Source organism: Poecilia reticulata, linkage group LG6 (genome assembly GCF_000633615.1).
Source record: "Poecilia reticulata strain Guanapo linkage group LG6, Guppy_female_1.0+MT, whole genome shotgun sequence".
NCBI lineage: Eukaryota > Metazoa > Chordata > Actinopteri > Cyprinodontiformes > Poeciliidae > Poecilia > Poecilia reticulata.
This window is the reverse complement of record NC_024336.1, coordinates 30,348,369-30,359,950: the sequence shown is the minus strand read 5'-3', so window position 1 is coordinate 30,359,950 and position 11,582 is coordinate 30,348,369. Positions and strand designations below refer to the sequence as shown.

The following is an 11,582-nucleotide window of genomic DNA, read 5'->3' as shown; positions in this document are numbered from 1 at the left end:
GCAAACTCATTGCTGTTAACTTTACACAGCTATAACCTGATCATTTTGAGTCAATTAACTGCACTGTAAAACCTTATCAAGTTTTTTTTTTACTTAAAATTATGTATATTAGAAGAGAACTTGTTTGGAACAGTTCTTCCTTTTTATTTGTTTCTCTGCTCAAACTTTGACAAAAAGCATATTAAGCTGTGATCTCTGGGCTCATTTATGTAATATTTTAATGTGCATTACTGATATTTTATTTATTTATTTACCAATATTTAACACTTTGGATGGAGTAGCTTTCAGCATATAAGCAATTTCCACTCAGGTATCAATAAAGTATTTTCTATTCCATTCATTATTTAGTTCCTAAACATGTTTTATTCATTTTTAAATCAATTAGTCTAAAGTGTGTGTCACTGATACAATTTCTTCCCTTCAAAATAAAGTGTAATATTTGACCTAAATATGCAAGGAAATGTGTCTTTTTAAAGACTTTCCTCAAAGGCTGCACTTATTTTACTTTATCTGATTCCTTTGTAAGGAGGTCCATACTGTCATGGTGTGAACACGCACACGCCTACATACACACACACACACACACACACACACACACACACACACACACACACACACACACAGCTGTCGCATTAGAAAGCCAGCAGCGAGTGGTGGGACACAGGACGGTCTTTAGTTCTGCCTTTTCAGCACCAGACAGTAATGGTTTCGATTTACCATGGGCTTTACCAGCATGGCCGCACGCTCATGGTGAGTGATCCTTTACTTAAGGGGTGATTTCATGGGGGTCCGTCCGGAGAAAGAGGGGAAGCTAATGTGGAAATCCTTGCCTCCCTCCCAGGTCCAGGTGCTTCTTCGCTCCACCGCTCATCAAAGTCCAACCTCAGGGTTTTTATTTCTGACCTTCCACCTGTTTGTTGTTATTACACCGTTTCCAGAAACGTCTCTCCACTGACAGACGAACAGAAGCAAATAAATCTGATTCTGCAGATTCTTCAGGTTTCATTCTAACATTTTCCTGTTTAGATGCTGTAGATTAGCAGCCAGCGCCACATTGTCCAACCTGTTAGTTACAGGTTAGACATGATCATGGCATAATGTCCCATAAACTCTTCAGAATAAAGTTTTCCAATCATCTACTGCTGCCAGATGATGGGTCATTATTAAAGGTGACCTATTATACCTCATTGAACAGGTTAGGATATTTATTACATTTTTTTTTTGCACAAAATCATTCTTCATAATCAGATTTTAGTTTGGTTGGTTCTGCCTGTCTTTGAGCTGCTTCCGGCCACGCCCCCAAACTCAACATTTATACTTTTGTATGTGAAAATGGATGCAAACAGACGCACAATGATGCAAACACACATCTTTGAAAAGCAGAAGTGGAGCGTCCTGCGCAACCAACAAGAGTGCAGCAAGTGGTTTCTGGATGATAAGTCAACAACAAAACTCTTGTCTTTTCCAGCAGCCATTGTACAGCACATACAGCAGTACAACCAGCTGCCCAAACATGCTGGAGCTCCGTTTGGATTGCCAGGTAACGATGGAACTCTGCTGGGGTTGCTAGGTAACGGGGAAGTGCCTGCTGATTTTTGACATTACATTGCACCGTTTTAAACTGCTCCTTTTCCAGACACCAAAAAAACCTTTTACATACTGCCAAAACAGTTTGATGGTGTTTTTTTCAAGCACTTGGGAGTGTAAAACGTCTCTGGAGGGTCTTGAGACCTTCAGGAGTGCATCAACAACGTGGACTTTAAAATTGTGAAGGATGCAGAACATTTCTGCAGCCAGGCGGAGATGCTTCATCATTTCTGCTGCAGTAGGTCAGCGTCCTCGCTGAGAAGGAGGTAAATCCATGATTTGGGTCCAGTGGTTCCAGATGCAGATTAAAAGTCTAGTTTCTGTTACAACACAAACATAATGAACAAATTACAAATAACTAATAAAAAATTAAATAAATGATCAGATATTGTCATAAACACTGAATTCCCTCAAAATTATTGGGACTTTATGTATTAATAATGAGACTCAACAACCAATATATTACAGTATTTATTTATAATAAAATGTATACTTCACATATATTATATGTCTTAATGACTTTTAAAGCAAAGCTTTAATATTATTTTTGGCTTTTGCAGCAATTCTTTTAGTTGCAGGTTTAGTTTTGTTCAACTTCCAGTTTGAGTTGCTCAGATATGTGGATGGATGCGAACACGAGCATGATTGACGGCGCTAAGACCCTCCCGCTGGCTCTGATTGGTTGTTTCAGAAATGAAGCGGTGCATTTCTGCAGAGAGTATCAGACACAGAGAAGCTTGATTATTTTTCCCACAGATTATCTCATGTTAAACACAGTGATAGTTTAACAAATTTGTTTTACAAAATATTCGTTTATTAAAGTTACATGCTGCAACTTTAATTAGTGCTATTTAAATAAATGAAAATGAACTAAACTTTAATCGGCTCGATGGTTTCAGGTTCGTCTTTAGAGTAAAATGTAAAAAATGTTTTATGGAACTGGAATAAACTCTCTTTTTGGTGGTCAGACCAGAGGAATAGAAGACCAATGCACCTCGATGTGTGTGTGTGTGTGTGTGTGTGTGTGTGTGTGTGTGTGTGTGTGTGTGTGTGTCGGCCTCCCTGCATCTCTAATCCTTGTAATAGAGTGAAGACCATGAAAAACCCTCCATCCTGCGGCACTCGGCCATATGTCCGCTGGAGCTGCTTTCTCCTCAGATTATCACTCACATCATTTATTTAAGCGCCGTTTCTCCCTCCATTCACGTCCTTTTTGTGTTCTTGTAATTGCTGCTTTTCTCATGAAAACAACAGAAAACGAGGGAAAGCAATCCTACGTGACCAGCAGCGTCTTCAACATCCTTATGTCCATTTTCCCCTGAGAGCCTAAGCTCAGCGATGTCAAGTGAGTTTTGTTAAACGTTTAACGACATCTTAAAAGTTTCATTAGCCACATTGTGAGCCGTTAATCAAGAATGGCCATCTGTTGGTGTTCTTTCCTCTCTGAAACCTAAAACTGGAATTGGAGGCAACATGTAGCACAGAAGTGCTGGGAAAACTTTTTACTTAGAATTTCATGTTTAGACTCATCATGTGACTTTTTATTCAAAGTATGAAATGTTTGGTAAATGAAAAATAAAAATGCCACAACAGGTGTGATGCATCTCATCTCTTCAGTTTATCGGCAGTAATACATTTTGTTTTATTCAGGAGTAATAAAAAAAGTTAAAGAAAATATAATAAGATTAGGTTAAGCTCAGATTTTAATTTATAAATATTACAAATTAAAACGGCACAAATGAAAATTTCTGCTGCACAAACGAAGCGCAACTAATTGACTCCAATTTTCACTGTGGGCTGACTGGTTGACCTTTGATGACCCTTTTCTCATGAAAACAACAGAAATCTTGTATCTCGTATCTTTAAAATGATAGAGGCACAAATGCAAAATGTTTTCACCCCACAGAGCAGCCCTGCTCCACTCAGCTCCTTCAGACTAGCCAGCAGCAATTAGCAAACACCTGGTGGAACTGCACATCAGCTGAGCTCATTATAGGAGCTACTTCTCAGTGAAAAGCTGATAAAATGTTGAAGGGTTAATAGAGGGGCCATCTTGTGATGACTTCATGAAGGCGGAGCTCCAGAGAGAGCAGGAGCTTCTTAAAGAGACAGAGGCCCAAATTCAAGGTGTTGAGTTATGAAGTCAAATTTCTTTTAAGTCATATGCATTTTTATAACAACAGAAGGTAACAGTTACTTGCTTGTGCTATAAAATGGCACTTTATGCCTTCAAAATGCATAATACAGCCCCTCTAATGGCACAGCCCCTCTAATGGCACAGCCCCTCTAATGGCAGTATTTATTTAGCGTTTTTAGCTAAAAAGTATTGTTCTAGGATGAGGCGGTTTTATGGCTGAATCTAAATTTGTGTATTTTGCAAAACTGAAATGGAAAAATCACATAAGTCACGTGTGACTCGTGTGGTTAGAACAACCAGTTTGTTCTAAGGTGAACAAACTCATTCATGTGTGACTTTAAATGCATTTATTTAAACAACGCAATTGCAAAATTGTGTTTTTTAATTACAAATATGCACAAATCTCTGATAGCTTTAATAAAAAACATTTTCGCAACTGTGGTGTTCCCATTAAATAAGAAATTGTATTAAAATCACACTTCAATAAGCTTGCTCACACTATAAGTCATTAAAAACCAGTGAAGAAGGATGTAAACAGTTACATGAGATTATATTCATAATTCCGCTGCTAATTCAGGCACTAAGGCTAAATATCTATCAGCCAATCAGGGAACAAGTCAAGCATCTTATTGAGGCTTATGGGGCATTTTGAAGAAATTGTAGTTGGCCACTTTACAGAAAAGCAATGGATTAAACAAGTTGGAATTACACTCAACTACACATTGCACCCCCAAAAAATCAAAACACATCCCACTATCACTTCCTGTTTTCTTCGTCGTTTTCACCAGTAGTAACATCCAGCTGTTGATCATGTGACTCCTGTGACACGGAAAATTGTTTCCATATGGCTGAAAAACTATTTTTAAACCTGGAACATTAGTTTTTTTCCCCCCGAAATTGCCGTTTCCATTAAGCAAATATATAATATCTTCATAATTTCAATTTGTGCCAGTCTGTGGTAAATTGAACATAAACTTCAGATGGCGAAGCCGCTTCTTTCAAAGCTGAATGAAGGCGGAGGATTCAAACCCACATCTCCATCTCTGTGTTTTCTGCTCTCGCCTCTGGTTTGATGAAGGTTTTTGTAGAAAGCGTTGTTAGCCGCGCTAAGCCGCCCTGAGCCGGCTGATTATTCCCCTGAAGAGCCGCCGCGCTTTGAAGCTCCACATTCATCCGCCTCTTTCTCCTCCATCGGCGTCTGCGTCCCGCTCGCAGCTCGAACCCGATGATGTAAAGAGGCAGAGGAGGAGGGGATTTAAATTACAGCGCCGTCTTTCTTCCTCGTTGTGTTTAATGGGTGTTATTGTGGGAGACCCGGAGCACAGAGGAGCTGCGGAGGCCGATCCCTCCGAGAGGCCGATTCTTGAGTTTTTAATTAAAGCGAACAGAAGGATCTGAACGAGCCTCTCGTCTCCGAGTCGCAGCGCAGAGCTGGAAAACTGCAGAGCCGCAGAGAGGCTGTTTACAGATAAATCCATTAACAGTTCTCATTAATCAATTAACTCATTCATGGAGAATAAAAAGGATAATTAACTCCTGGTTAAAGGGCCGTGGCTGAGAGCGGTCAGCCTTTTCAAACGGTTGCAGGAACTTAATGTGCTCCTTCTTTAGAAAGTTAGATTGGCTTCACAGGAAAATGGTTCTAAAAAACAGGTTTTATTTTACATTTTGTCTGTGCAGGACTGTTGGGAAGAAAATAACTGATATAGATAAGAAAGATTAAAAAGATTTAACACAAAATGACAGAAAACCTATGAGAAAGTAAAATAAAATGGTGATTTAAGAGTGAAAGCAACAAAAAAAGGCTGAAACTGTATTTCCTTTTTGTGCACTATTTTCTCAGTATTATATTGTTAAGTGTATCAATAAGAGTATATGTAAAATAAGAATTTATATTGTAATTTGTTTGATCGGCTCTAATAAAAATATTGACAAAAAAAGGTAAACGTGATCTGAACAAGTTCAGATGGGATTTGTTTTCATTTTTGACTCATGAGGCAGAAAACCAAGAAAACAAGAGGAAATGTCATTAATGAATAACAATAGAAATTAAATATTTCAGCCAAAATGTTAAATAAAATGACAGCTAGTCACTGCTGTTGGGTTTGTTTGTTTTTTGGTTGCATTAAAATGGTTTATTCATGTTTTTCTTTTGTTTATTGTTATTTTGGTATTAATTTCTAAAAGAACGAAGCAAAAATATTTTTCCATTTCATTCTGTTTATTGTTTTTCTATTCTTTATTTTTTGGTTTCAATTTTCAACAATATTTTATCCGTTTTTAAATTATCTTTAATCTAATTTTCTGTTTTATAGTTTTATTCACATAATTTTTTCTCTTCTAAAATATATTTTTCTAAATATTGTCTCTTGATTTTATTATTTGGCTCAGTTTCATATTGTGCTTTTTGGGTATTTTTATTTGTAAAATATTGAGGTTTTCTGCCTTTTTTTAAAACTTATTTTTGTTTTCAAATGTTACTTTTGTTTTACGTGATAAAATTTTACTTTTTTGCATTTCTGTTGCTGTTTATTTGCTAAAAATTCTCTTGAGATTTTATTTTTTCTTTTAAGCAACATGTTTATCTGCATTTTCTGAAACATTTAAATGTGTTACTTATTTTGTAAATGCATTTAGATTTCTCTCTTTTTTTTTATTTAAAATTTTTCTGGTTTAGTTTTTTCTCTTGATCTAAAAATGGTCTCTCTAAAGATACTTTGATGTTTTTTCTTCTTTTGTTTCAAGCTGTAAAGTTTCTGCTTGAATTTGCAGATACTTCTGCTCTCGTCCCACATCTAGTGGGAGTTTGTTGCCGTTGGGTTCGAGTATCCAGCCTCCTTTGAGGCCCGATTTGAGCCGCTATAAAAGAAGCAGTGAGGCGAAGTGGAGGGCAACGAGCGATCGGCTGCTTCTTCTACCTGAGAGCAAACACACATCGCAGCAAAGCGCCAAGTGCAGCTGAGAGGGGCTGCAGAGGGGCAGCAACAATGGGCCCCCGGGGCTGCAGTGTGACCCCTGGGAGTCTATCATTCAAAAAAGGGTTAGTCTATCATTCACACACTCTGAACAGATTCACGAGGCCAAGACAGGCAGTTCTTTACCACAGAGGGGAGGAGGAGGAGTCGGGAGGTGGAAGTACGTTTCCACAGAGAATTAAAGCTAAATCAGCGTCAGAGCGGGGAGCAGGGCTCAGGTACGCCGCGCTCAAACGTGTCAAACCTGATGAATCCCTCAGACTCAAATGTGCCGAGAGCTGCCGGCATTTCATCACTTCAGTTTTTATGTAGCACAAAAAAATATTTCTGAAAATACAGTATTTTAATTTCAAAACTGAATAACTACACTGCAAAAACACAAATTATTTCCAAGCATTTGGTGGAAATGTTTTAGTACACTTGAAATAAGACTAAATTAGTTTCGTCACAGCTCTGTGTGGCATCTCAACACCGACACTGGAGACAGAAAACACGAGCTGCAGGACGAGCAAAACGTCCTGAAAGAGTCAAAACAAAACCCAACCAATTTAACCGCACTGCAAAAACACAAAGTCTTACCAAATAGTTTTAGCCTAGTTTCGAGAGCAAATATCTTAGTGCACTGGAAATAAGACAAAACTAACTTAAATAACTTTTCAGCGAGACGCAGGGACTTGTCTTAAGTAAATAATCCCATAAAACTGATTAAAAAGTCCATCTTATTTCACTGATAACATGGATGGGAAAATGTTTTAAGTGAAATACTCGGCAAGGATTTTTAAAGAAAATCAATGTTAATGAGATCAGAAGCGAGTGTTGAAACGTCCTGATTGTCCTAAAAGAGACAAAACAAAATCCAACCGATTTAACCGCACTGCAAAAACTGTTTCTATAGGCTGGCAGGTTCTAGTGCAAATATCTTAGTACACTTGAAATAAGAAAAAAAGTAATTGACAGGTAACATTTCAGAACAATAAAAGAGCTTGTTTTAATTAAATAATTCATTATTATTGATTTTAAAAAGTTTATGTTCCGCTGGCAGATTATTTCACTTAAAACAAAACATTTTTCAGTGAAATAATCGGAACTTTTTCATCAATATTAAGGAATTACTTACTTATATCTCACTGAAACATTACTTGTAAGTTAGTTTTGTCTGATTTCCAGTGCACTGAGATATTTAGACTAAAAATACTTGGTAAGTCTTTGTGTTTTTGCAGTGATGGTTTTTGTTTTGACTCTTTTAGGACAATCAGGACGTTTTGCTGGGTCCTGGTCCCTCGTCCTGCAGCTCGTGGTTTCTGTCTCCAGTGTGAGTGTTGAGATGCCACACAGAGCTGTGACGAAAGGAGCAAAATACAGACATTTCACACACACACACACTGACACACACTCACACAGCAGTTTTTCAGCTCATTAGGCAGACGGTGGCGTGGATAATCAGGTTTTATATGGATGCTGCGAGGTCATTATGATCTAATTACCTTTAGTGGGTATTCAGCTGGCAGAGAGGGAGGAGGAGGAGGAAGGAAGGAGGAAGGACGGTGCACATCTCAGAGAAAAGAGAAAAAAACACAATGTCAGCTGAGGCATCTCTGACGCATCTAAAGCAGAAAGTTTTGTTTTCAACGATTGGTTAGAAATGTGGCACTTTGATGAGAAACAACATTTGGTTATGGTTTCCTATCTAAACTCTGAAAAATCTGAAAACTGAAGTACTTCCTGGTACTTTATTAAAGCTTTTCTCTGATCATCCTGGTTGTATTCAGGTTTCTGGGCTGAAACATTTTTATTTTCACTCGTTCGAGCTGCTAATGATAAAAAAACACAAAACTCTGACAGAAACCTGAAACTGACGCAGAAACTTATAGTGAAAGGAAAACAACTCTTTGGTTGGTAAAATCAAAAAACTTTGCTCCATTACACTGAAGTAAGGTCCCTTTAAGATTCCTGCACTGTAAAAAAACATCTGCTGACTCAACTTGGCTCTAGTTTCATTGTTGCTGCTCTGTTACAAAAATAAACTTTACTGCCCAAAGTGAAGTCAAAGTTAAATATAAAAATGAATTCATGGAGCACATTTCCACCATGAAAAAAAAGCCCAACAGAAAGACATAATTAAGAGTTTTGAGGAAAAAAGTTACTGATTTTCTGCTGAGTCTCTTAGTCATGACTTTGAATCTCGTGATTATTGTGACAAATAAAATCTATTTATGACTTTGAAAGTCAAAACTATGTCTTGCATCTCAAAAAGATGACTTGATATCATCATTATAACTGAATCACATGAGTACAAAAGTACAGCTCACAATTATGACTGAAAGTAGAAATTATAAGTTTGTATCTCAAAATGATGACTTTATATGTCATTATTATGACTGAAACTCATAATTGTAACTTTTAAAGTCAAAATTATGAATTATCATCTCATAGTTAAGATCTTGAAAGTCAAAATTATGACTTTGAAAGCAGAAATTATAATTTTGCATTTCATAATTATGACTGAATCTCATAACTGAGAATTTGAAAGTCAAAATTATGACTTTAAAACTCATATTTATGCCTTCCTGTTGGGCTTTTATGATTTCTTTCATGATCTTCACATGAACTCCAGGCTCACAGGGAGGAAAAGTTAAATCACGTTTCTGTTTTCAGACAATCGGAGCCCCAGTGTGACGCAGAGAGCTGGTTAAATTCCACGCTGCATACATGGGGGTCCAAACCTTTTGTTGCGGCGTGTTAAACGGGTTAAAGAGTGCTGTCCTGGAGCCACCAGTGTGTGTCCTGGTCAGCGTGCGCGCATAAAGGAGTCCATATGGCACTGGTCAGTCGGCCGCAGCTCCCAGCCAGGAGGGCCGGCCGACTGCCAATCACACAGACACGAAGAATAAATAATGAGCCGGAGGCGGCCACACACTCATAGATGGTACAATATGCATAAACAACATAAAGCAAACAGATTAAATGTCCCATCAGCTCTAACCGGTCAGCTAAAAATAGATCTATTGTGTAAAATTCATATTTTTCATGTTTTTGTTTGGGTCTCAACTCGACTCAAAAACAGCCAAACCAGTTTAAAAAAAACACCCAGGGTTTTATTTGGTAATATGTTCATGTTTTTGGTGTCTAAACCTTTATGTCACAAGTCAGCAGGCACTGCCTGTCGCCTAGCAACCCAAGTGAAGCCAACCCGTTGCCTAGCAACCCAGGTTTAGCTAGTAGAGTTTACATGCTTCTGTACTTTATTAGAGTATTTATTTTTCTGATGACTTTTTACCATCACTCCCTCCATTTTAAACAGAATCTGTTTTTGCATGTTTTTACTTCCATTTGGCGGTTTACTGCTTCAGAAAGCAGCCCAAGCACTCGATAAATAAATACAATTTGATGGTTTTTTGCATGTAGTTAATGTATTTTGGTGTCTGGAAAATGAGCCGTTTCGAAAACCATCAAATGTAATGTGACATTTAACTGGCATCAATATCTATTGGACATTTAATTTTTTTTTTTGGCCTTTCTTAATATTGAACTGTTTCCCAATTTTTAAACTTTTTCTTTTATGTTGCATATTTTCCTCTCAGTCTAATAATAATATTTCACTTTGTCTTTATTTACATATTTTTTCTGACTTATTTTTATTTTCAGCGTCTTTTCTTAAGTTTTATTAACCTGAACTTATGTTTTCTATTTAACTTGCTTATAACTTGTGTTGATTTTCCAGCTGATTTAACTGCAACACTTTTGCCATTTGGTCTGATTTTCCATCTCTGCTGATCCAAATTTTGCAGACAAACACACAGAAATCATTTCACCTCATTCAATTCTGCCAACAACCAACGCATGAATCTGATCCCAAAATGGGATTCTTTTCAGAATAAACGGAAACCATCGTGTGTGTGCTTCCAAACCTTTGCATTAATCTCTTATAACAGCACTTGAAGCTCATGTCTCCTCGCTGGAATTCTGTTTATCTTCTCAAACGTTCAGCAGCTCAAACAATGCGGCTCCTCTGCAAACCAAAGGCCTCCTAATGACTCCATTCTCTTCGCTGATTTTCATCCGTTTGGATCCTTTGGGGAGCGTTTGGCACATTTGATCAGGAGATTAAGGGGGGAAAAAAAAAACTGAAAATGGTGGAAGAGGCGCAAGAAAAGCGGCTTTTGGAGGTTTCCTGACAGAGGGCAGGGTGTGTGGTCGAAGTCTTCAAGTGCTACTTCACCGCTGCTCTCAGTCGTTTGGCAGGATTGGAGATCCAGATGAAGCTTCTTTTGAGTCCAGAGTTCAGCATTATGTCACGTTAAAGGAATTCGGACAGAATCTGGACGGGCTCAGCTGCCACTAACCCGCTGACCTCAGTCAGAGCTGCGAACCCGCCTGGAGGCCAGTTAGCATTAGCATTAGCTTAAATTTAGCTAACGGGTTTTTTAGCGGTGTGTTCCCAAGTAATCCTGATAATTTATTCATAATCAATCAGCATCAGACAGAATCAGAACAAATCTTCTAAATGGATTTCAGTTTAGTTTGGTCGGAAACAACCCGACGGCTTTAAAACCAGAGGAACAGTCCAACGTCGCCCTTTTACCGTAATGGCAGTAGCTGAAGAATTGCGCAAATTGAAATTATGAAAAATAAATTCGCTTAATGAAAGCACGACAATTTTGAAAAAAGAAGAAGAAAAAAAACTTCAAATTTGTCGATAAAAAGTTGTTGCAATGGGATGAGGTGGTTTTTCAGCCGTGTCGAAATAGACGTTTCGTCAAAATGTAATGGGAAACACTTTTGTCGCGTCACACAAGTCACGTGATCAACAGCCGCATGGCGCTAAGAGTACTACTGGCGAAAACCACGAAGAAGCGACTTGTGTGAACAGAGTCGATTAAAAC

The 11,582-nt window shown here is 37.9% G+C and overlaps 1 long non-coding RNA gene across 1 annotated transcript; it reads right to left on the bottom strand.

Moving 5' to 3' along the window:
• Window positions 1-1,453: 1,453 nt before the first annotated feature.
• Window positions 1,454-11,443, bottom strand: LOC103466765 (uncharacterized). Its single transcript, XR_533981.1, has 4 exons — window positions 10,608-11,443; window positions 9,423-9,562; window positions 8,184-8,251; window positions 1,454-1,907 (listed from the first exon to the last, which is right to left on the bottom strand). It is a non-coding gene; the product is annotated as an uncharacterized LOC103466765 (long non-coding RNA).
• Window positions 11,444-11,582: the final 139 nt, after the last annotated feature.